The sequence below is a fragment of the Protopterus annectens genome, chromosome 5.part0 (genome assembly GCF_019279795.1).
Source record: "Protopterus annectens isolate FY-2018-M chromosome 5.part0, PAN1.0, whole genome shotgun sequence".
NCBI classification, from domain to species: Eukaryota; Metazoa; Chordata; order Ceratodontiformes; family Protopteridae; genus Protopterus; species Protopterus annectens.
In genome coordinates this window covers 1,459,624,065-1,459,645,500 of record NC_056735.1, presented here as the reverse complement: position 1 = coordinate 1,459,645,500, position 21,436 = coordinate 1,459,624,065, and the positions used below count along the sequence as shown (strand labels likewise).

General features: G+C 39.2%; 1 protein-coding gene across 9 annotated transcripts in view; it reads right to left on the bottom strand.

Annotated features, from left to right (window-relative positions):
• The window catches only part of P2RY6 (pyrimidinergic receptor P2Y6), a 576,187-nt gene extending 560,252 nt beyond the window's left edge, over positions 1–15,935 (bottom strand). For 8 of the 9 annotated variants that reach the window (XM_044071280.1, XM_044071276.1, XM_044071281.1 and 5 more), the window contains exon 1: positions 15,411–15,934. The gene's annotated coding sequence lies outside the window, so the exon portion shown is untranslated. Of the gene's footprint in view, positions 1–15,410 lie in introns of all 9 variants that reach the window. The other variant, XM_044071285.1, reaches the window with a different exon arrangement.
• Positions 15,936–21,436: the final 5,501 nt, after the last annotated feature.

Sequence of the window (21,436 nt, the reverse complement as noted above, 5' to 3'; positions counted from 1 at the left end):
CCACAGAAACATGAGGAATATTGGTCTAATGTCCGTGAGGTTGTAGTCAGAGTGAAATGTCTAAAACATTTTCCACATCATATACAGTTTTTAGCCAGCTAATTCACATTTAACCCCTTACAGACAAGTGATGCCTCCAGGTGTTTTTGCATTTACCTCCTATTAACGCCTCTAGATGTCAAATACTGCCTGTTCATATTTGCACTATGATTTTTAAACCGTGCTACCTACAAGGTATCAGAAGATTTCATCCACCAGCATATGTGATGGCAAACACAATTGTATTAATATATGACCTCTGTCTAATGCAGCTAAAGACATAAATAATATACAAAAACATGATACCTCTGAGATCATCCATGTGCAACTAACATCGGGCAAATCTGCAATGCAAACTGTGGCCTGCTACAGATTACCGTCCATGACCCAGGACCACCACTCCACCTTTCTGGAGACACTGGAAAACATGAAGGTCCTACTAAACACCCTGATGTTGGGTGATTTCAATTACCCTAACATTCACTGGGAAAACTACTCGAGTACAAATTCCCAGGCCTAGCGCTTCCTGGAATTCATCAACTCAAATGCCCTGGATCAGCTGGTAAACTCCCCTAGCAGAGGTGAAAACATATTGGACCTGGTCATCACCAACATGGGCGACAGGTGTTCCACACCGGAGGTCAACCCATCACTGGTTAGATCAGACCATAAACTAATCACTCTGGATGTCCACACCCCACCACCACCCCAACTAAGGAAACCACAGTAAAAAAATTTTCTAAAGCAAACTTCACCTTACTTAAGACAGAGGTGGTAAGTTTCACAGCCCCCACGCTACAGGATAACACTGCCCAAGATGCAGAAACCTTTACAAATGCACTCTATGAGAACCTACAAGGATGCATGGATCGTGCCATCCCTAGCAAAACCAAGACTCACTCCTTTAAGAGAAGGAAACCAGTTTGTTTGACCCCTGCAATAAGCAGGCTATACAATAGAAGGAGGAAACTAGTTCAGAAAAAAAGCAAATCCCAAGAAGGAAAGACATCCCTGATCAGTATCAGTAAGAAACTGAGGTCCTTCGTGAAATCATCCAAGGCTAACTTCGAAAGAAAAATAGCCAAGGATTCAAAAGATAACCACAAAGCCTTCTTTAGCTATGTTAAGAATCTAAGTGGCAACTCGCAGATATGCACTGAACTAGTGCAAAATAGCACAAAATATACTGAACCTACTGATATTGCCAACATCCTGGCAGATAGATTCAGTGCAAACTTCACCTCCCTCTCACCTCCAAAAGGGCCCACAACAATACCGGAAAAGTGTAGTGTCCCAAAAATCACAGATGCACAGGTGAAAACAGCCCTTTCAAAAGCCAAAAACACAGCGTCAATGGGACAAGATGGAGTCCCAGGCTGCGTCTTGCACGAACTACAGAACAAACTAACCCCCCACCTAAACACGCTGTTCAACCTCAGCCTTTCCACAAGCTACGTGTCCACAGAATGGCGCACAACAATGGTTATTCCTCTCCAAAAAGGAGGGGCCACAACTGACCCTGGTAATTATTGCCCCATAAGCCTGACTAGCCTGGTCTGCAAAGCTATGCAGCGCATCATCATGGAACTCATTAACAAAGACATTGGGAACCTACAAACACTTGACCCGACCCAGTTCTGCTTTGTTAAGGGCAGATCATGCCTACTAAACCTGGCTGACTTCTTCAAGAGTCACCAAGGCCATAGACGAGGGGAAAGGTGGTTCACACAGCCTACCTTGACCTCGCCAAGGCTTTCAACACCATTCCCCACTTGGGTATTACAAAAAAACTCACCAGCCTGAACATAAACCCCTACGTCACAAGATGGGTTGCCAACTGGCTTACAGACAGAATTCACACGGTAAGAATAGCGGGCTCCAGGTCGGACTCTAAACCAGTCACAAGTAGTGTCCCGCAAGGCTCGGTCCTGGGACCCCTACTGTTCGGCATATACTTCTCAGAAGTACAGGCAAACACAGGAGGACTATAGCTAACCAAGTTCGCCGATGACTGCAAACTGGGAGCCATAACTGACTCTCCGGCTGACACGGACATCCTCCAGAAGGGCCTTACTGATATGGACACCTGGTGCCAACGTCATGGCCTCAAGCTAAATGCCACACGCTCTAGTGAGCTAAACCTCACCACAACAATAAATAGAATATGCTGGAGGGATAGATTCCTGTCACAGAGACTCCCCATGCTTTGGAACAAAATTCCAAATTACATCAGGCAGAGCCCCTCACTAACACTCTTCAAGAGAAACCTTGACGAGTGGATGGGTAACAGAAAATACACCCCTGGGATCACTTCATTGGCTCTGCTTGACAGAAGATCAGTTAATTAATCAATGGGGCAGCAAAAGCCGACACACTCTGGCTAGGCTTATAAATGCCCACGGGCAGATAGCCTAGTACCTACCTATGTATTGTTAGAATTTTCACATTTTCTAAATATATCAATATTCAAGTAACACAGGCAGAATTTCTTAGCCTCGTATTAAAGCTCACAGCTGTATGAAGAAAATCCTGCTGGGATATGTTTGTTGCTTGAATGGTTACCAAGATATCATGAGCTGTTTATACATTACAACATTAATAGTCACTGTCTTTATTTTTGGCTTATGAAATCCATTTGAAGGTATTGAACTGAATACATGCCACTAATGTAAAAATCAATTTATCCTGAATAGTTTGCCATTTACAGTATTCTGATATTTATGGTTCTAGAGATATGAGCATTTGTTTGAACTGTAATGTGATAAAATTCATTTTTAAAGGCTCATGCTCATACCTCTCAACTGTCCAGATTTTCTCAAGATGTCCAGATTTTTGCTCTTACTTTTGGGTCTGTTCCCTATAAAATTTATGGTTTTCTGGTAAATTACTGTGGACTGAAGTCACTAAATAATACTAAATAACAGACATTTGAATTTTAGACTTCATATATTTTAGGATATATATAATATATATGATTATGGCATGTTTGTAAATGTATTATATCCAATTTTATTATGAAGTATGAATCAAGTTTGTAAGTGGAAGTTGTTTTTAACTGGTTGTGATAGGTCATATGAACTGGCTTTTTATTTTTATAGCACTGATTTCAAAGAGTTTACAAATGATGAATACTGTTGATGTGCTACATACCACTGTAAAAACATGTCTATTGTAATTTGTGTACATACTGATCATGTCTAAATATCTAAATGTATCTGTAATTTTTCTATGTGGAGCTTTTCTCCCAGGGCCTCTGCTGAAAAAAGGCCTTTTCAGCTCAGTCAGACACCCCGGTTAACTAATGTAAAATAAAATAAAAATAAATAAAATGAAACTGTTGCTATCATTAAATAAAAGGGCAAAAAGGTCTGCGAATTAATCAATAGACCTTGTTTTGTTTAGTCTGAGTTGTTTTATATAAATAAATACACAAAAACATACACATGCACTCACACACATATATTTTATATATTAAGCAAATACATGTAGGAGAAAGCCAAAAAGACACTGATAGAATAGAGTATCATCTTTGAAAAAAAAAATTACAAACTATCCTTGATAATTTTTATGTGTGTGTGTGTGTATATATATATATATATATATATATATATATATATATACGCACACACACATATATATATATATATATATATATGTAAACACACACTTATGTATATACGTGTGTGTGTGTGTATATATATATATATATATATATATATATATATATACACACACACACACACACACACACACATATATGTAAACACACTCATGTATATACGTATATATATATATATATATATATATATATATATATATATATATATATACACACACACACACATACATATGTTGTATACAAATAGATATATAGATAGATAGATAAACATACACACACACACACACACACACATACATCTATGTATGTATATAGGTATATATTATAAATGTACATACGGGTCTGGTTTATTATTCTAAAATATCACACCATCGACATTCAAAATACTGACACCATAAAATCAGCACTTCATAATATCAAAACATCAAAATACAGACATTCTCACATAAAATAAATTGTAAAAAATTAACACTAATTCTGTAATCATTTTACCCTAAAAAATAAATTAAAATAAACCCTAAACCATAGCAATACCTTACGGCCTAGTTTGTCTGAATAATGGTGGTGTTATGGAAATATTTTTTCTATGGTAAGGTTTAGGGTTAGGGGTAGGAGCAGGGTTAGGATCAGCATGCATTAGTAAGGTAGTTAGAAGGGAAATTTAAATCCCTTTCCAGTGCTGAAAGTCTACATTGTTGTACTGAAGGTGTGCATTGTTGTGGTTAGGCAAGGGTATGGGAAAACTGTGTGTGTCTGGTCAAGAGACTTGTGTGGCAGCAAAGCAAAGTGCAGGAATATTCAGCTAAACAGCAGAAGTAGGTAAAGATATGCAGATACCTATTTGAACCTTATTCTGTGGTGAATTCCTTCACCTCTGAGGTGAGCTGCAGTTATTGACTTACCTTTCTTCATCCTTGGTCAGGCAGTGGCTAGTGCTGGAAACTGAAAGGCTGCAGTGCAGCTGACAACAGTCAGAAGAGGTGCTCAGGATCACTCACAAAAATTAGGTGATAAGGAAGAAAAGGACAACCAGGGAGGTAGGCAATCAGAGAGACTAACTAGCAGGGATAAAGAAGGAAAAGCAGGGAAGCAGGCCAAGAAAAGAAGAGAACAGGGAACACACAGTAAGTATAGCTTGTAGAATGGGGAAAAGGACAGGTGGGCTCCACGTGCTGTGCAGTTCACAATCTGAAAGCAGTAGAAAGGTTGCCCAAAGGCAGCAAAGCACATCCAAAGGGCATTAGGATAGCATGGAAAGGTGGAGGGGAGGCAGTAGGAGGCTTAATTAAAAGAGAGTTTAGATGTTGCTACAAGTTAAAGAAGAAGGTGTTAGTGATAGGAGAAATGTTTTCAGAGTTTATATTACAGCTAACAGCCCTAATTGTATCCAGTACTGTCACATATGTCAGACAGTGACACCATATAGTGGTCTATGTAGACAGAAATATTGTAGTAGAAGGAACTATTAAGGAAGATATCAAGAGGACCAAAATATTTGCTAGCTGCTTAATACTGGGTTCTGAGACACAGAGAAAAAAAGGACAGAGCTTTTCGACAGAAGGGTAACAGCTTGGTAAAGAGAATACTTGTGCAAGACAGTGAGTAACTATGATGACACAAGGAACATGGAAGGGCTGCCTTGTACAGAAATGATCCACCTTAGTCAAGATGAGTAGTACTACTCAAATCTGGACTGAAAACATAAATAAAATGACTGTTCCTTTAAAATGAGGTGAAAAGGGGTGAAAAACAGCAGTCAAAATGATGATATAAGACAGAGAAAGAAAAGATGAAATGGAAATGTTAAGCAATATAACATCAACCAGGAGATCAGAATGGTGGATGATAATACTTAGCAATGCAAGATTCAGAAAAAAATTAGTCAAATAAAGTCACCAGTAGCAGCAGGGGTGCATATATAATAAAGGCAATGGAAACACACAGAAGAACAAAAAAGGAGTGAAATACAGTCATCACTGTTTTAAGACATTCTAGAATGACAGGAAAGGCATTATGATGGGAATGTATGCAAAAAACTGACATGTAGGCCTAGGGGTACGACTCTTACTTTCGGTGTGAGAGGTCCTGCATTCAAATCCTGGACAACTACAGTGTTCTGGCTGGCAGTTTGCATAGAGGGTTAGGCTGAGAGCTGTAGTTTCTGTAGTACTGGGTTTAATTCTCTGAGCCATTATTCGCCTGCTGTGTCACTTCACTAGACCGTGTTTGGGGGCATTTTGGAATTTGGGCTGGACTCCTCAATGGTCCCCTGACCTTGAAATCTTGTAAATACCTATGAAACTACAACATGATTTAAATGTGAGGTGCTAAGTAAAGTGGATGAAAAAAGAAAAATAAATCAAGAGTGGAAGGGTAACTGCACCCTATAAAGTTAATGCTGCAGCAATCTAAATTAAAAGGAGAACCAGTGGGTAGTAACTATTTGCAGGCAAATGGCTGCTTCGAAGAAGAAGAAGAATGAATAAGAGCATGAGGGATGAAAGGAAAACATTTTAATGGGAGATTTCAGTCTCCATTAAGAGGAATGAGTATTTCAACATCAAGGGTGGGGGACGCAGAATGAAAGAGGTGAAATTATGGCCGTAGAAATATTTGCACAGATTGTGCAAGAAAATAATTTCAAAAACACAGAATACTCAATATAGTACAATACAGAGAAAACAGGGTGGATGAGATGAAGGTGAAGACAAGACTGTGAATAATGACCAGTTTATATAGTGATTTTCCATCAATAAAAGAGCACAAAGCCAGACACCAAAATGCAGTTTGGCATTAGAGGATGTAGACAAAAGGAAGACTGAGTAGACAGTGAAGAGTGGAAGGGGAGACTAGAAATCAAAAAAGGGGCAATGGACTTTGAGAATAAAAATTAACAGTAGCCTGTATAAGGTAGTAGAACAGTATTTAAGAAGAATAACAAAATCCTAAAGAAGTAGAAAATCATTGTGGCTCAAAAGAGAAATCAGGAAAGCAAGAAGGCAAACGAAGATGGTATATTATTAATTGAGAGGATCAGATGACATACTCAGAAAAAATATGAAGAAACCCGAAGGAAGGCAACTACAAGATCAAAAAGTATGAGGCTAAGATGGAAGGGGGAGGTTCATAGGTAGGTACTAGGCTACTGGCCCTAGGGCCTATACAAGCCTAGTCAAACAGTACCCTGGCTTTTGCCACCCAAGAAAATTATTTTCCTGTGCCCCTGTCGAGCAGAGCCACAGAAGTGATCCCCGGGGTGAATTTCCTATTTCCCATCCAATCATCAAGATTTTTCTTGAAGAGTGCTAATGAGAAGTTTTGTTTGATATAGATAGGTAGTTTGTTCCAGAGTATGGGAAGTCTCTGGGACAGGAATCTATCCCTCCAGCAAGTTCTGTTTATTGTGGTGACAAGGTTTAGGTCCCTAGAGCGTGTAGCTCGGAGGGATTGGGATTTTTTTAAGTTGAGCATGTCCCAACAGCTCTGGGTTGACATAGCTTTGTATGTTAGGCAGAGATCGCCTTTGAGTAGGCAATATGTGATGGAGTAAAGCTAGAGTTTTTTGAGATGGTCTGCGTAGAGCATCTGTTTGAGGCTGGTAATCCTCTTTGTGAGGTATTTCTGTGGCCTTTCCAGTTGTTGTAGATGTCTTGTGAGGTACATACCAAAAGGGGCGTTGTACTCTATAATGGGTCTAATGAGTGATGATTAGAGGGGAACAATGACCTTTTTTTTCCTGGATGAGAAACATTTTCTGATGAGGTGTGCCACGCAGAAGGATTTCCTGACTACTGTGGCGATGTAATTATCAAAGGAGAAACTACTGTCCACCTGTGTCCCAAGGTTTCCTTTCGGTGTTAAGTAGACTACCACCTATGTGGTAGTTCATGGGTACAGTGTTTTTACAAAAAGGGATGACAATGCACTTTTTGGCATTGAGCTTGAGGCCATGGCTTTGACACCAGGCATCTGTCTCAGTGAGGCCCTTTTGTAGGATGTCCACATCATTAGGAGTTTTGATTATGGCTCCTAGTTGCAGTCATCTGTGAACTTTGTTAGCCAAAGACCTTCTGTGTTAGCCTGTACTTCAGAGAAGTAGATACCAAACAGGAGAGGACCCAGGACTGAACCCTGCGGTACTCCACCTGTCACTGGTCTGAAGTTGGATTTAGAGTCTACTATTTTCACAGTGTGGGTTCTGTCAGTGAGACAGTTGGCAACCCATCTTGTGACACAGGGATTTATACCTAGTTCAGTGAGTTTATCTATAATTCCAGAGTGGGGGATGGTGTCAAAAGCCTTGGCGAGATCTAGATATGCTGTGTGTACCACCTTACCCTCATCTACGGCTTTGGTGACCGCTTCAAAGAAGTCTATCAGGTTTAGGAGACATGATCTGCCTTTTACAAACCCGAACTGGGTAGGGTCCAGAGTTTGGAAATTACCAATGCCATTGTTTATAAGTTCCATGATGACACATTCCATTGCTTACAGACCAGGTCCATCAGGCTAATGCGGTGGTAGTTCCCGGGGTCTGTGGTGGGTCCCCCTTTGTGGAGTGGGATAACCATTGATGTGCGCCATTCAGTGGGCACAAAGCCTGAGGTGAGGCTATGATTGAACATGGTACTTAGGTGGGGTGCCAGTTCATTCTGTAGTTCGTGTAGAACGCAGCCTGGGATGTTGTCAGGTCCCATGGATGCTGTGTTCTTGGCTTTGGAGAGTGTGTTTTTTACCTGTGCAGCTGTAATTACAGGAACTTTGCATTCTTCCGGTATAGAGATGGGCCCTTTAGGGGGTCAGAGAGGGGTAAAGTTAGCACTGAACCTATCTGCCAGTATGCTGGCAATATCATTTGTTTCTGTATATTTAGTGCCACTGTGCTGTAACTCAGAGCAGATCTGAGTGTTGCCATTTAGATTCTTGACATAGCTATAGAATGCTTTGTGGATGTCTTTAGAATCAGTGGCGATTTTGTTTTTATAACTAGCTTTGGAGGATTTTATGAGGGATCTCAGCTTCTTACTGAGGCTGACCAGGGAGTTCCTCCAATCATGGGATTTTACTCTTTTTGCAACAGTTTCTTTCTTCTGTTGTAGAGTTTGTTTATGGCAGATTGGCTTCCTTTTTTTTTGGAGGATAGCATCTTAGTTCTGTTAGGGATTGCACGATCCATGCACTTGTATAATGCCAGTATAAGAGTTCAGAATAAGGAGTTTAGGTGGGGGAGCAGCTGATCAAGTGATGGCAATATTGTCATTACAGTTTAAAAAAGAAATACGCAAGCAATGGGAAGAGTTTTGTCATCCTAGACATTTCTGAAGAGTACAAGTGTGGAAGAGCTGTTAAAAGAAAGGATGAAAAGGAGACAGAGGTACAGAAGATGACAAGAGGAAGCCTAGGGCCAAGGAAGCAACTGTTAAAGCATATGGAGATGGGGAAGATGACGGCCATTAGTGGTCCCTATTATTTCATCGAATGTTATCAGAAGTGCTGTTCGTTGTTCGTTGAACCGTTCTGACTGGGATTGCATTATGGTAGGGATCAGAAAATTTGCCCTTTCCCCACTATAGTGCGATGTTGGAATTGGTATATATAATTAGTGAGGGGGGAGGGGGTGTGATGGACGGCATTTCCAATGAAATGCCATTTGACATTGTGGCCTTATGACATTTCCAATGAAATACCATTCGACAATGTGGCCTTTCGATGAAATAATATAGACCCAGCCATTAGAGCAAGGAAAAGGACACATGACAGTGAAAAAAGTGTGATGTGCAACACCATGACTAAGACTGCTGGAAGTGTGTGTTGTGTCTTGTCTTGTTTTCTTTGCAGTGTTATATTTAACAAAAAAGAGAAAGATGCTGACAGATAACTGGGGAAGGAAAAAGAAGGCAGTTGCAAGGAAAAAGACATTAATAAAGAGCTGTAACCAGAGGATGGATAGAGGTAGAAGCAGCAAAAGAAGCTTACATAAATAAATAATGATAGCTTTCCAGGTACATCACTTTATTTCATTCCTACCAAAAAGGTCGAGTGTGAACAAGAAATATAGGAACATTATCTGCTCACTTCTGAGTGCAGCCAAAAGGAAAGAAATGAATGCTGAACTAGATGGGGGGCAGGAGGGTAGGGGTTGTAAGAGAGTAATCATCATAAGTTGGGGATATGGATAAAGAATAAGAAGTGTAAAACAACATGGGTCATTTGTTTATTACTAAATTACTGAAAACAGTGAAATCAAAATACTCAAATGTTCCTTTGTCTCAGGGAAAATATGCATGTTATGATACGGGAAGACGGGGCTATATTATGTACATAATTAGTGATAAAATCTGTAAGATCATCCTTTTAGGTACAAAAATAACTGATTTTGTACATGTGCTTGTGCTGAATACATACACATATATATATATATATATATATATATATATATATATATATATATATATATATATATATATATATATATATATACGTATATACACACACACACACACACACACACATATACATATTTATACACATATTTGTATTAATTATGTAGAAAGGGAAGTAATGTGATGTGGCCTTTGTTAGGATAGTTAATAGGGGTGGCAGAAGTCTAGGATTATTGAGATGATGGCTAGCAGAAGATAAAAGGATTGAAGGCAGCACTCATCTGCCAAATAAAGAATATTCATATTTTATGGAACTAAGTGAGACTCGTGGAACTTCTCATTGATTTTAAAGCTGAGAATGTTATAGCAGATATTTTTAGAGCATTTTAACTTGTCTATTTCCAATCTATTCTTTTAGTCATCACCTAACCATGAAAAAAGGACAGAGTTAGCAGATTCGCCCTCTGCAGACACAACAAGTAATGGGAAGCCCCCCTCCCGGAGACACAGGAAGAAGCAACAAGAGAGAGCATTGCCCTTCCACACAGAAAAGGAACCTCAAAGCCTGCAGCGCTGAGCTTCACTTCGTTCTCTTCACCCCTGGTTACACAGGTAGTGTTGTACCTGCCACCCCACCACCAATGGTTAGCAGCAACACTAACTGAAGTGGTATACAAGGAACAAACTGGATTTGTGAAAGGGGTGCCAGTTCTATAGGCAATTGATAAAGGGACCATGGATAAAAGGAGTATGTTACTTAATTTTATAGACTGGGAATAAAAACACGACATGCAAATTGTGCACCAGATGGCATCTGTCTGAGTGGAATACAATTTCATGCCTGAAATGCTACAGTAGTACAGCAAAACAAACTGCAACTGGTTACTATAAGGGAGTGAAGACAATTTAAAGAAGAGTAGGGATGGACGTGGGACTGAATGCAGAGTGAACACGAGGTAAAGTACTTGGGAGTAGGGCTGCCCAAATAGGGACTGTCTCGTGCAAAGAGGGACAGGTGGCAATCATACAGAAGGATGTAGTTTTCAAAACTGTTGTGTATTCAAAACTCAGTATTTTCTTTAAAAAGTATGTAGTTGAAACCTAGTCAGTGCCTTCTTCTTTTCTTGATTAGGTCTTATATGTCCAAACTCAGTACCTTTAACTAGAGAATCACCAAAATCTTATCACCCAACATAATGCTCTATGTTGTTTGAGTACCCAAAATGCTGTAATCATATACTGATCCAGCTGTTCAAGAAATAAACAGTCACTCCAGAAATGTTTAACTATACAGCTATTCCAAATTAAAAAAAAAAAAAACTTCAGTTATAATTGATCTATTAATCTATTATAATCACTAGTTATTTGTTGTATACTACTTTTGTGACTGTAACTCAGGGGCCATAGATGAAATGGATCAACTAGTGAGCAGTATACTACCTTAGTAAACAAACAAATACTAAATAAATACAAACATAAACAAACAAATAAATGCATACTGCTGCTATTGTTGTATCCGGTAGTAAAAGATGTTCTGGCAAGGAAGGTAAGAAGTGATCACATTTACTATGGGATGACTCTGTGCTGTTTACTTACATATGTGGTGGCTGACTTACTGACAATACTGAAGATATACAAAGAATTTAAAAAGGAATTTGGATTAGAATTCTATCACTAAAATTAGAAGTAGTGGCTATTTATCAGAAGATGATTTCATGCTGTTACTTACAGATGTGGGGCCTGACTTACTGACAATACTGAAGATATCAAAATAATTTAAAAACTAGTCTCCATCTCCAAAATTAGAAGCAGTTTGCATTTATTAGGAGATGATCGTATGCTGCTAATTACATATGTGAGGGCTTATGTACTGACAATTTTGAAAAATTCCAAAGAATTTGGAAGAAAATCCAGATTAGAATTCCATCTTTAAAACTAATTGGAAAGCCAAGAGAAAAAGGGTTGCTGAAACCCAAAGTGACTCGGGACCAAAATATTTTGGTTTCATTATGTTTCCTTCATTGAAAAAGATAAGGCAGAAGAAGGTCAGTGCACATGTAATGTCTTCCAGAGAAATGCTGGACGGAATGGCTTCTGCATTATGTGATGAGACACCTACCATTGTCTCCAGAGGAGTTGAAGGGGGTGGCAGAACATCTGTTACATATTTGTGGAAAAGGGTAAAGGTATTAGAAAAGGAAAAGCCTTTTGGTAATGTTGAGAAAAGAAAATTAGGTAGGTTGGAGAATGACCTTTATCCAATCTGTTCCCTCTGCCATGTACGTTATATTAATTGTACTTGTATCCATTTGGAAATTTGGCATATCCCTTCCCACTTCTGCCCTTTTCTTCAAAAACTTTTCCTTTCCTAACTGTATTATGACATATAACCTCCTCTATTCCTTTAACTGCTGTCAGCAACCAACTTTCCACCTTCTCTTCCTTACCCATATAATTAGTAAGCATCTCTTTTTTCCAGTCTTCTTACTGTTTTTTTTTCTCTACCCATTTCTTAGCTGTACTGATATTTATCAACTTTTTGATGCTATACAAAAAAATAAGAGAACTTATGTTACTATATAGAATATAGTAAAGGCAAGGATACTATACAAAGATCCTGGTGAGAGTGTGTGTGTGTGTGTGTGTGTGTGTGTGTGTGTGTGTGTGTGTGTGTGTGTGTGTGTGTGTGTTTGATTAAACATACAAGAAATGATAGGTTACAAAAGGATTATTTTCTTAAATGTACCAATGAAGCAGCACAGATATTATTCTAACACTACATGATTGAATCCAACAATATTTCAGACTTGGTAGAGGTTTCCTTTGAGAATTTTCTCAAATTATGAACTGCTGTATGAAGAAAAGCTGAAGGTACTTGGGTTATGTCCACTTTTTGAGAGTACATTTTTGTATGACAGATTGGTTAGCTGAAACATTATTAAGGCATGCAAATATCTGCAATAACATTTCTTGTCAAAATAGTGGGATTAGCTTATCAAACCACTCTTTTCAGACACACATCTGTCTGTTATAGTGAATAATAACATAGCATTAACTGAGTAAATAAGAATTACAGGTGGTACAATTTGAGTTTATAACTCCACTTAAGTGCTTGAAGATGTGCCTTCTGTAATACTACAATTATGAATAACAATATCTAAAAACAAGCACTTACAGAGAGAAATATCTCCCGAGTACAATTGTCTATGAAATGCAAAAGCAATTTCTCAGAGGGAAGCTTCTACTTCTGGTCTGTTTAGAGTTGTGACTGTATGTTCTTCCAGTTCCATAATGCTGTTGTATGATAACTGCTGTGACATTTACATGTCAGCCTTTTATTACATCGCATTTGGGAACCTCTACAGGCTGTACAAGTTCATTTGTTTGATTATAAAAGCAAAACAACTGTTAAGTGCCCGACTTCGTCATGGATAAGGTTTTCTATATTGCTCCTAAACTGTAGGCACATACATGTTGGCTAGCAGTCTTTACATTTGTCTCACTAGCTTTCCCTTTAAATATAAAAATATACTACATAAATACTGAAATTGGGGAACACAGTAACTGTATAGCATCTAATCAGTTTTCTCAAATAAACCCACAAAACCCATTGCACCTCATCATGCTTCATGACAAATTCAGTACACACACAAAATGTTGAGAGAAGTATAATCCATGTGCAGCTTAGTATGTTTATACAAACTTCTGTGTGAAACATTACGGCTCATATATGCCAAAAGACAACCGTCAAAGCTAATGTCTACTATATAGACACCTGTACATCTATACACTGCTTCCCTTACAGACAGGACAGCTCATCTGAAAGGAGCTCTTTCCACTGTAGCAAGAAGTGATTGATTGTGGTAATGAGGTTGTGGTCTTTGGAGCGTATGGTGCGGAGGGACTGGGATTTCTTTGGATGTAGCATTTCTAACAGAGCTGGGTCAGACATGGCTTTGTAAGTCAAACAGAGATCGCCTCTAAGTAGGCAATATGCGACAGAGAATAGTTGGAGTTTTTTTTTTAGTCTGTCCATATAGGACAAATGTTTAAGGTCTAGGATCCTCTTTGTGAGGTACTTTTGTGGCCTCTCCAGTTGTTGCAGGTGTTTAGTGAGATACATGCCAAATGGGGCATTGTACTCAATGATTGGCCTAATGAGGGAAGAGTAGAGGGAGACAATGACCTCTTTCTTCCTGGATGCAAAACCCTTAGTAATGAGATGTGCCACATAGAAGAACTTTTTGACCACAGTGGCAATGTGGTGGTCAAAAGAGAGGTTGCTTTCAACCTGTGTTCCCAGATCTCTTATAACGCCTTCTGTGTTCAGTGGACTACCATTGATGTTATAGTCCACTGAAGTAACAGATGAACATGAAATGTAGATTTCTACAGAATGTAACAACGGGAGTGATGTGCACACACTTTAATGGTTAGATTTGCAATGGGCATCAGTATAAGGCTGAATGCACAAAATGAAAATGTCTAGCTTCACTCCTTAAGTCATCTTATTGTATGACAAGGCAGAGTAAATGGACTTCCCACTTTTTACCAGGTGCCGTGTTGTACAACATTTTAAATGTATTGTTCTAAATCTTAGAAATGTCTAAATTCATTCTCTTTCTGTAAACGAGTCACTAATTTTAAAAGAAAAACTATAAAAAGATCCCACTCATTCTATTGGAAAGGTGTTTTAGTGCACCTGTTTATGACTGTAATAGCCAAGTCTATTCAGTATCATATTCATTGGAGCACTGCTTTACAATATATCAAACATGCAGGTGAGTATATTATGGATGGTTTTAGGTGTTGTGCAATTTACTAAAGGTTCTGGAGAACAGGCACAGAACGGAAAGGGAGGTATAACATGAAACAGAAACAATCTTTCCTGTATACATCATGAGAATGGATTAAAAAGTGTATCCAGACTAAGGTCCACCCACCCCAGACACACACAAACACACACACAAAGGACTGCTCTGATTTGGAGGAGAAGCACGGTGCACCACCTCAAAGAAGAGGCTAAAAAAACGTGTTAAGTTTAGACATCCTGAGAAAAAAATTCTATCCTCAAAAGAAAACTAAAAAAGGTCGTTTGCTGTCTGAGTGAGGAAAGGGTCGCTGATGGCAATATGTTGTGCTATTAGCATCTTAAATTCTCAGGACTCCAATGGAGCATGTGCTTTTTTCACAAGTTTTACTATTTCTGTATCCCTGACGCTCTTTCAGTATGATGCACTATCCCCACTACTCCTCAAATACTCATGTAGATAATTTAAAGCAACCAACCCAGTAGGTCAGCTCATGCTGTCTGCTAATACACTTTTCCCCAGGGCAGGTAATAATGTAAGGCATACACTGCCACTTACCTCTGTTTAGTGCATTGATGGGTTTCTTTCTGAAGGTTTGTATCGCCAGTTTTCATTCACCTGAGAAGAATACAAAACCGCGACTTCAAACGTTTTGTCTAGTGAACTTCCAGAACTTAAGAGAATAAATAATCGCACCGTATATTTCTCTGTTGCCTTATATTTGTCCTTTAAATGGTCACACAGATGACCGCTAACTGGTGGTGTTTTGAGAATAAAAACTGTGCACCCACAGACACATACACCGAGGCGGTGCCAATCGGTAACCTCGCGCTTTCTTTCAAGCCTCTGTCTCTCTGTTCTTATTTTGATTCCTGGCTGGCTGCTCTCTGATGGGACTGCAGTGTCACCTAACTTGCTTTGCACAACCCCTTGCTGGCTTGGCACAGTCTCGTGCCCAGTTCACTAGGGCAGCCCATTACTTGCTCTAAAAATCATGGGTGGCAGGCAGCACCCCAGGCTTCCTTTGCTGCATATATCTGCAAGTAACAGCGTGTTTGGACATTCCCTGCCACTTCCGTTTTTACGCGATCGGCCGTGTTTGAACTTCTGCCTCCGCACTACTTACTCACTAGTTACATCATGCATGCCCAGTCCCTACGTATGTAATATTAGACATTGCAGGTTTATCCTCAATATATAGTGCCAAATCGTCTAGTTCAAATAATCCATCATTTTGTTTTAGGTCAGCACAGCAACACCAGTATTTAAAAGAGATCCTATGTTGGGACCTCTTCCTCTGTTAGTAGAGATATGTATGTAAAAAGAAAAGTAAGCAGGTAGCTAGTACTGCCTTGTTTTAGTTGAATATATTTCTGGGGTTGGGAGTTAGGTGGAATTTGAGTGACTGTGTCTAGGGATTAAACTGAACCCTAAATCATTATCCGTAATGATAACCATTTGAAATGTTGGGACCCACTAGAGCGAAACGCTGAGATGGATTACCTAAAAGAAAGGACTTACATAAACTAAGTCCAAGATGCCATTTCTGGGAATATTCCCTTTTCTCTGAGGTGTGGAGATCTCGGAGTTGGTACATATAAGTTCGAAGGTGTGGGGCGCAGGGGGGCTTGGTTTACCCCCCCCCCCCCCCAAAGTAAAAGCGGTTTTCTTGATTCACTTTTCTCCTGTGTATTCCGTCTTTTTTCGGCTGTTCGGCACAATTTCAATAGGGAGTCATGGTGTGCGCGTGTGTAATAGATATGCCTCTCAAGTGTACCTCATTATGAGGAATATACCTCATTTGGGGGTTTTAAAACGTTTACGTTCCTCGAAGTTCCACATTGAATGGGTCTGTCACGCATTCAGTGTTAGTAATTTTTAAGTGAAATCCATAGAAATTAATCATATTAATTCACTAAAAGATCTTTATAAGTAAAACTAGCATATTTTAACCACCCTACGACATTCCTCATGGAAGTTGTTAGTAAGCCATTAGTTTGTGTTCCACATTATGAGGGCTTGTGTTTCTCACTTTGGAGGCAGAAGGTTGAGAGCTGTGATACAGATACACACATTTGCAGTGCTTAAACTACCCCCTATCAATAACCGCTTTAATTTCTATTTCCAGATTCGATGAGATCTGAAAGAGACTTCGCAGCAAAATTACCAAACAATGATGGACAAATCCTCCACAGCAGTGTTCGTATGTTTTCCTAACATCGAAATCGTTATAAATGTCACTGTGCACAACTGCAGAAGGAGTATACTAATCAGTGAGTTAGTATTTCCAAGCAACATATTTTGTAAACTACTGTAAACTCATATCAGATAGAATATGGAAAGCCCTAGCCCATGGAATTAACACGGCAAACTGAAGGCTACCTGATGAATCAGTGATCCACTTCTGTTTCGTGACCAACCGACAACCAAACTTGAAGGCAGGATGCTAAATAAGTTCCCTTGTGTGTGGAGACGAGATGCTGCAGTTTTTTAAGCAATGTTTGCACTCCTCGGTGAAGCTACAACTTCCATTACAACTTTTGTCCCTGACTGGATTCGCTCATGTATTCCCTCGCTAGGTGCATTCAAAGCAGCTATATATGTGGTGTAAAATAAATAAAATTAACCTTTGAGGCTGACCAAATAAAGGGGCACAAAAACGGCCTGCTGTCAAATTACGTATTTTCCTGGGATCATGTGATTAACTTATTTACAACTTGCATAACTTCAATTGTGTATGAACTGCTTAAGTGTAGTATATATTTATTGGCTAAATATTCCTGAAGGAGTCTGCCAGTCTTTTCATTGTGTACCATAGGAGGTGTAGGGTTGCCACCTTTTCAAATGGCCAAAGTGGGACATTTTTGGTACAAACATCAGATTTTACAGGCCGACACATACCCACGGTCAGTACAAAGGTTAGAACTTAACTTTTGTTGCCTAAATAAAAGCTTATTCTTGTAGCATTTTAGTTGCTTATTCTGTTTCTTATAACATTTAGGTATTTTAGATACAGAATAACTATTTTATGCAACTATTACATAAAGTATAGGAAATAATTTTGTCCTAAAGTCTCAGGACATTTGCCATTTTTAAATTTTTTTGTCAGGACACAACTGCTCAAAGAGGGACTGTCCCACACAAAGTGGGACAGGTGGTAACCCTAAGGAGGTGTGATGCAAATATTGCACATTCCTGTGTGCAACTCAAATGTAGTGCACCTATTTCATCAGGTAGATTATGTCTCGATCATGCATACCTCTCAGCTATTTATTATTCCAAAATGCTTCGCTCAGCACGACACCAGTCCTTATCACTCTTCGCTTTAATGTTGTTATTACATATATAAACTAAAAAAATGGTTGACTATTCCACATAGTTCCTTCACATCAATAAACATGACTGCCTAAGCTGGATTTTTAATGCTTCAAATAATTGTAATTGTTTTTAGTTGATAATCTTCAAACAAAGTAAGGGGCATCTATAAATGAACTATTAACAGATGTTGTAGTTATCTTGTGCTGAACAACATATGTGTTTATTATGGTAACACCTTATCCAATTTTATTTTACATTATTAAACAAATAGTTGGCACATTTAAAGGGATCAGCCAACACTCTGGTACATGAGATCCCCACCCCAAAACTACTAGTTCAAACCTCAGCAGATGGCCCGTATGGCGGGAACAGCCTATCTGTATCAGGGGACTGCAGTTCAGCCAATGCATGACCTTGAAGCTGAAAGGCAGAAGGGTCAGTTCCCAGTGAGAGTTAGTCTGGTGTTCTTGTGTCAAAATAGCCATTGAAGGGGTGTATGGTTTGTGATCAAGAAAAATTCTATCCCCGAGACATAATTTTTTTCAGGGTACTGAAGGACCACTTAATAGCTAATCTCTCTCCTTCTATGAGTGAGTAATATTTCTCCTCATTACTAAGCCTCCTTCTAATATAGCAGATGGGGTTTTCCTGCCACTCTGCAACCTGAGACAAGACTGCCCCTATAACTACCTCCAATCATGAGTACTAGGAATTGTTTTAAAAAGTCAGGATCATAAGAGTGGGCTCTGTGCATAGCATATTCCTTAGCTGCCTGAAGTCTTGTTCCGTTTCATTTGATCACTTTACCTTTAGTGGAGATCTGTTGAGGGGGAGGGAGCAAGCAATACTGGTAAAAAATCAGAACTTGCCAATTGCCTTTGATTAAGTCAAAGCCAGACAGAAACCTAGCCTTTCCTAATTTTGGGTATGGGATATGAATCAAATTTGCATATACATTTTAATGTCTAGGAGTCACTGTAAAGCTTTATTGACTTAGGTATGGGGACCAGGATAGTTGGAAGTTTAGTTAAGTATTGGGACTTGAAATTTAAACCTTTTTGTACTTTATCCTTAATTGCACAGAGCTGGGAATCTGGTATTTGATATACATGCATTAAATGCACTCTCTTCCTAGTTGCAATTTCTATGATGTGTTGAATTAAACTTGTCTTTTCCTGTCAGCAGCTTATTTTTGTTTTGTTTGAATATTTTAGCTGTAGTTAGCATATATGTCATGTTGGCTGAGTATTTGAATTAATCTAAAAATTCTTCCTTACAGAAACTTTATCAGCATGCATCAAATATTTCAAACTACATTTAAAGGATCACCTAAAAAAAACTTGGTTCTGCTCTTGCACCTCCCCTGGGCTAACCTAAATGCTACCTCTTTGTCAGCCAAATCTTTCCTTAGCTTCTCTACTATCTATATACCCTATCTACTCATTGTCTCTCTTCTGCTGGTGTAACCAAAATCTGGTCTACTTCTCTTTGCACTTCAAAGAACTTCCTATACACATTGTCAGTCTTGCAATCTGCAAACATTTTTCTGCTACAAAACTTAGTCTCTACTCACTACATGGCTGTCATACTCCTCCGGGTCCATGTCAGATGGACGAAAGTGCACTTCAACAAAGACCACATCGCCAAGACGACTCCGCTGACAGGACGAATCCCCAACAATGGTAAGTAGTGCGGACTAGGAGTTAGTCCCATTCCCTCACTGTAGTGCTATGTCGGAGTTGGTATATTTAAATAGGGGGGTGGGGTGCCCCCTGCTATACATTTTGTGATGTGGTTTTTGAGTGTATTACTGAAATGGGAATGTATTCCATTCCGTAATACATTGACTTACCATTGTCAGGGATTCGTCCTGTCGGCGGAGTCATCTCGGTGATGTGGTCTTCGTTGAAGTGCGCTTTCGTCCATCTGACAAGGACCCACTCCTCCTGGTATAACCACAATCTCATCTACTACCCTTGTTCTTCAAATAACCTCCTATGCTTATTGTTAACCTCATAATTTTACAAAAATGTTTCTGCCATAAAGCTTTGTAAGAAATTGCCACGTGGGTTTCCACCAGGTGCTCTGGTTTCCTCTCACATTCCAAAGACATGCAGTAGGTGGATTGGACACTATAATTTGGCTGTAGGTGAGAGTGCGTGTGCAAGTGAGTGGTACAAATGAATTACCACGACAGGGCTAGCTACTCGGTGGTGTAAATCTTGGCTAGAGATGATTGTCACTGCTGAAGTGACACCCGAACCCCATGTGCAAAATGGAAAAAGGGAATGAGAAAGAATGGCTGGATCTATAATATTAGATGTTTATATATCTTAACTTGGTGCAGTAATGAAGTAAACAGTGGTGGATTTGTACAGAAAGTACCTTCACATGTGACAGCAGATACTTAATTTACTTATACGTGTCTATTACTACGGTTTTCTTTTTTATTCCTCTCCTTTTTCATTGTCCTTTTAGCATGATGCACCTCATAGTGCAAATAGCATAAGTGGGTAATGGCTGTGTTTATTGGGTTTGCACAAAGTGCGGCAGACCACCTATGAAGCCGATGGCTAAAAATAGTAACAGGATACATTCAACTAATGCCCCGTTGGACATTGTGAAAACCCAGCCTGGAGTACATATGGTACTGAGTTCTAGTACAGACTGTGCAACCTTTGTTTTACAGCTGTGACATTGCAGTTTATAGCAATGAAGTGCAGCATAGACAACGGTTTCCTCAACATTCTTGTGGCAACAGGTGTAAGTGTAGGACTGGCATACACATGGTCCTGGGTTTGAATACACTACATGCTGTATAGTATTATTTTTACTGACATTAGCATGTTTGTGCACCACTTACCAAAGAGCAAACAAGCATAACTCACGTGCGTGTACACTTTGTTAACCATCGCATAAATCTACTGCTCACTGCGCTATGGAACTGTATATATATATGATGCTTTCCTATTGGTATTTATTGCCCATTTCCTTTGTATGACATAAAACTACATGTGGAAACATTACAAATTCAGGGGACATTCTAAGTATATGTCATATATTCACAATGCATACATGTGTTGTCCCCCACCACCACCACCACAACCAGGACAACCCTGTGGGCTCAATATGTTATACACATGTATATCAACCACATAATGTTGTGTGCTGCCTCATGGACAGGACCAGTTGGTGGTGCTGACAACTGAAATATCCAACTATGCTCAAGACTCCAAAGAATTTTTTCCAGAGGTGGATAGCAAATG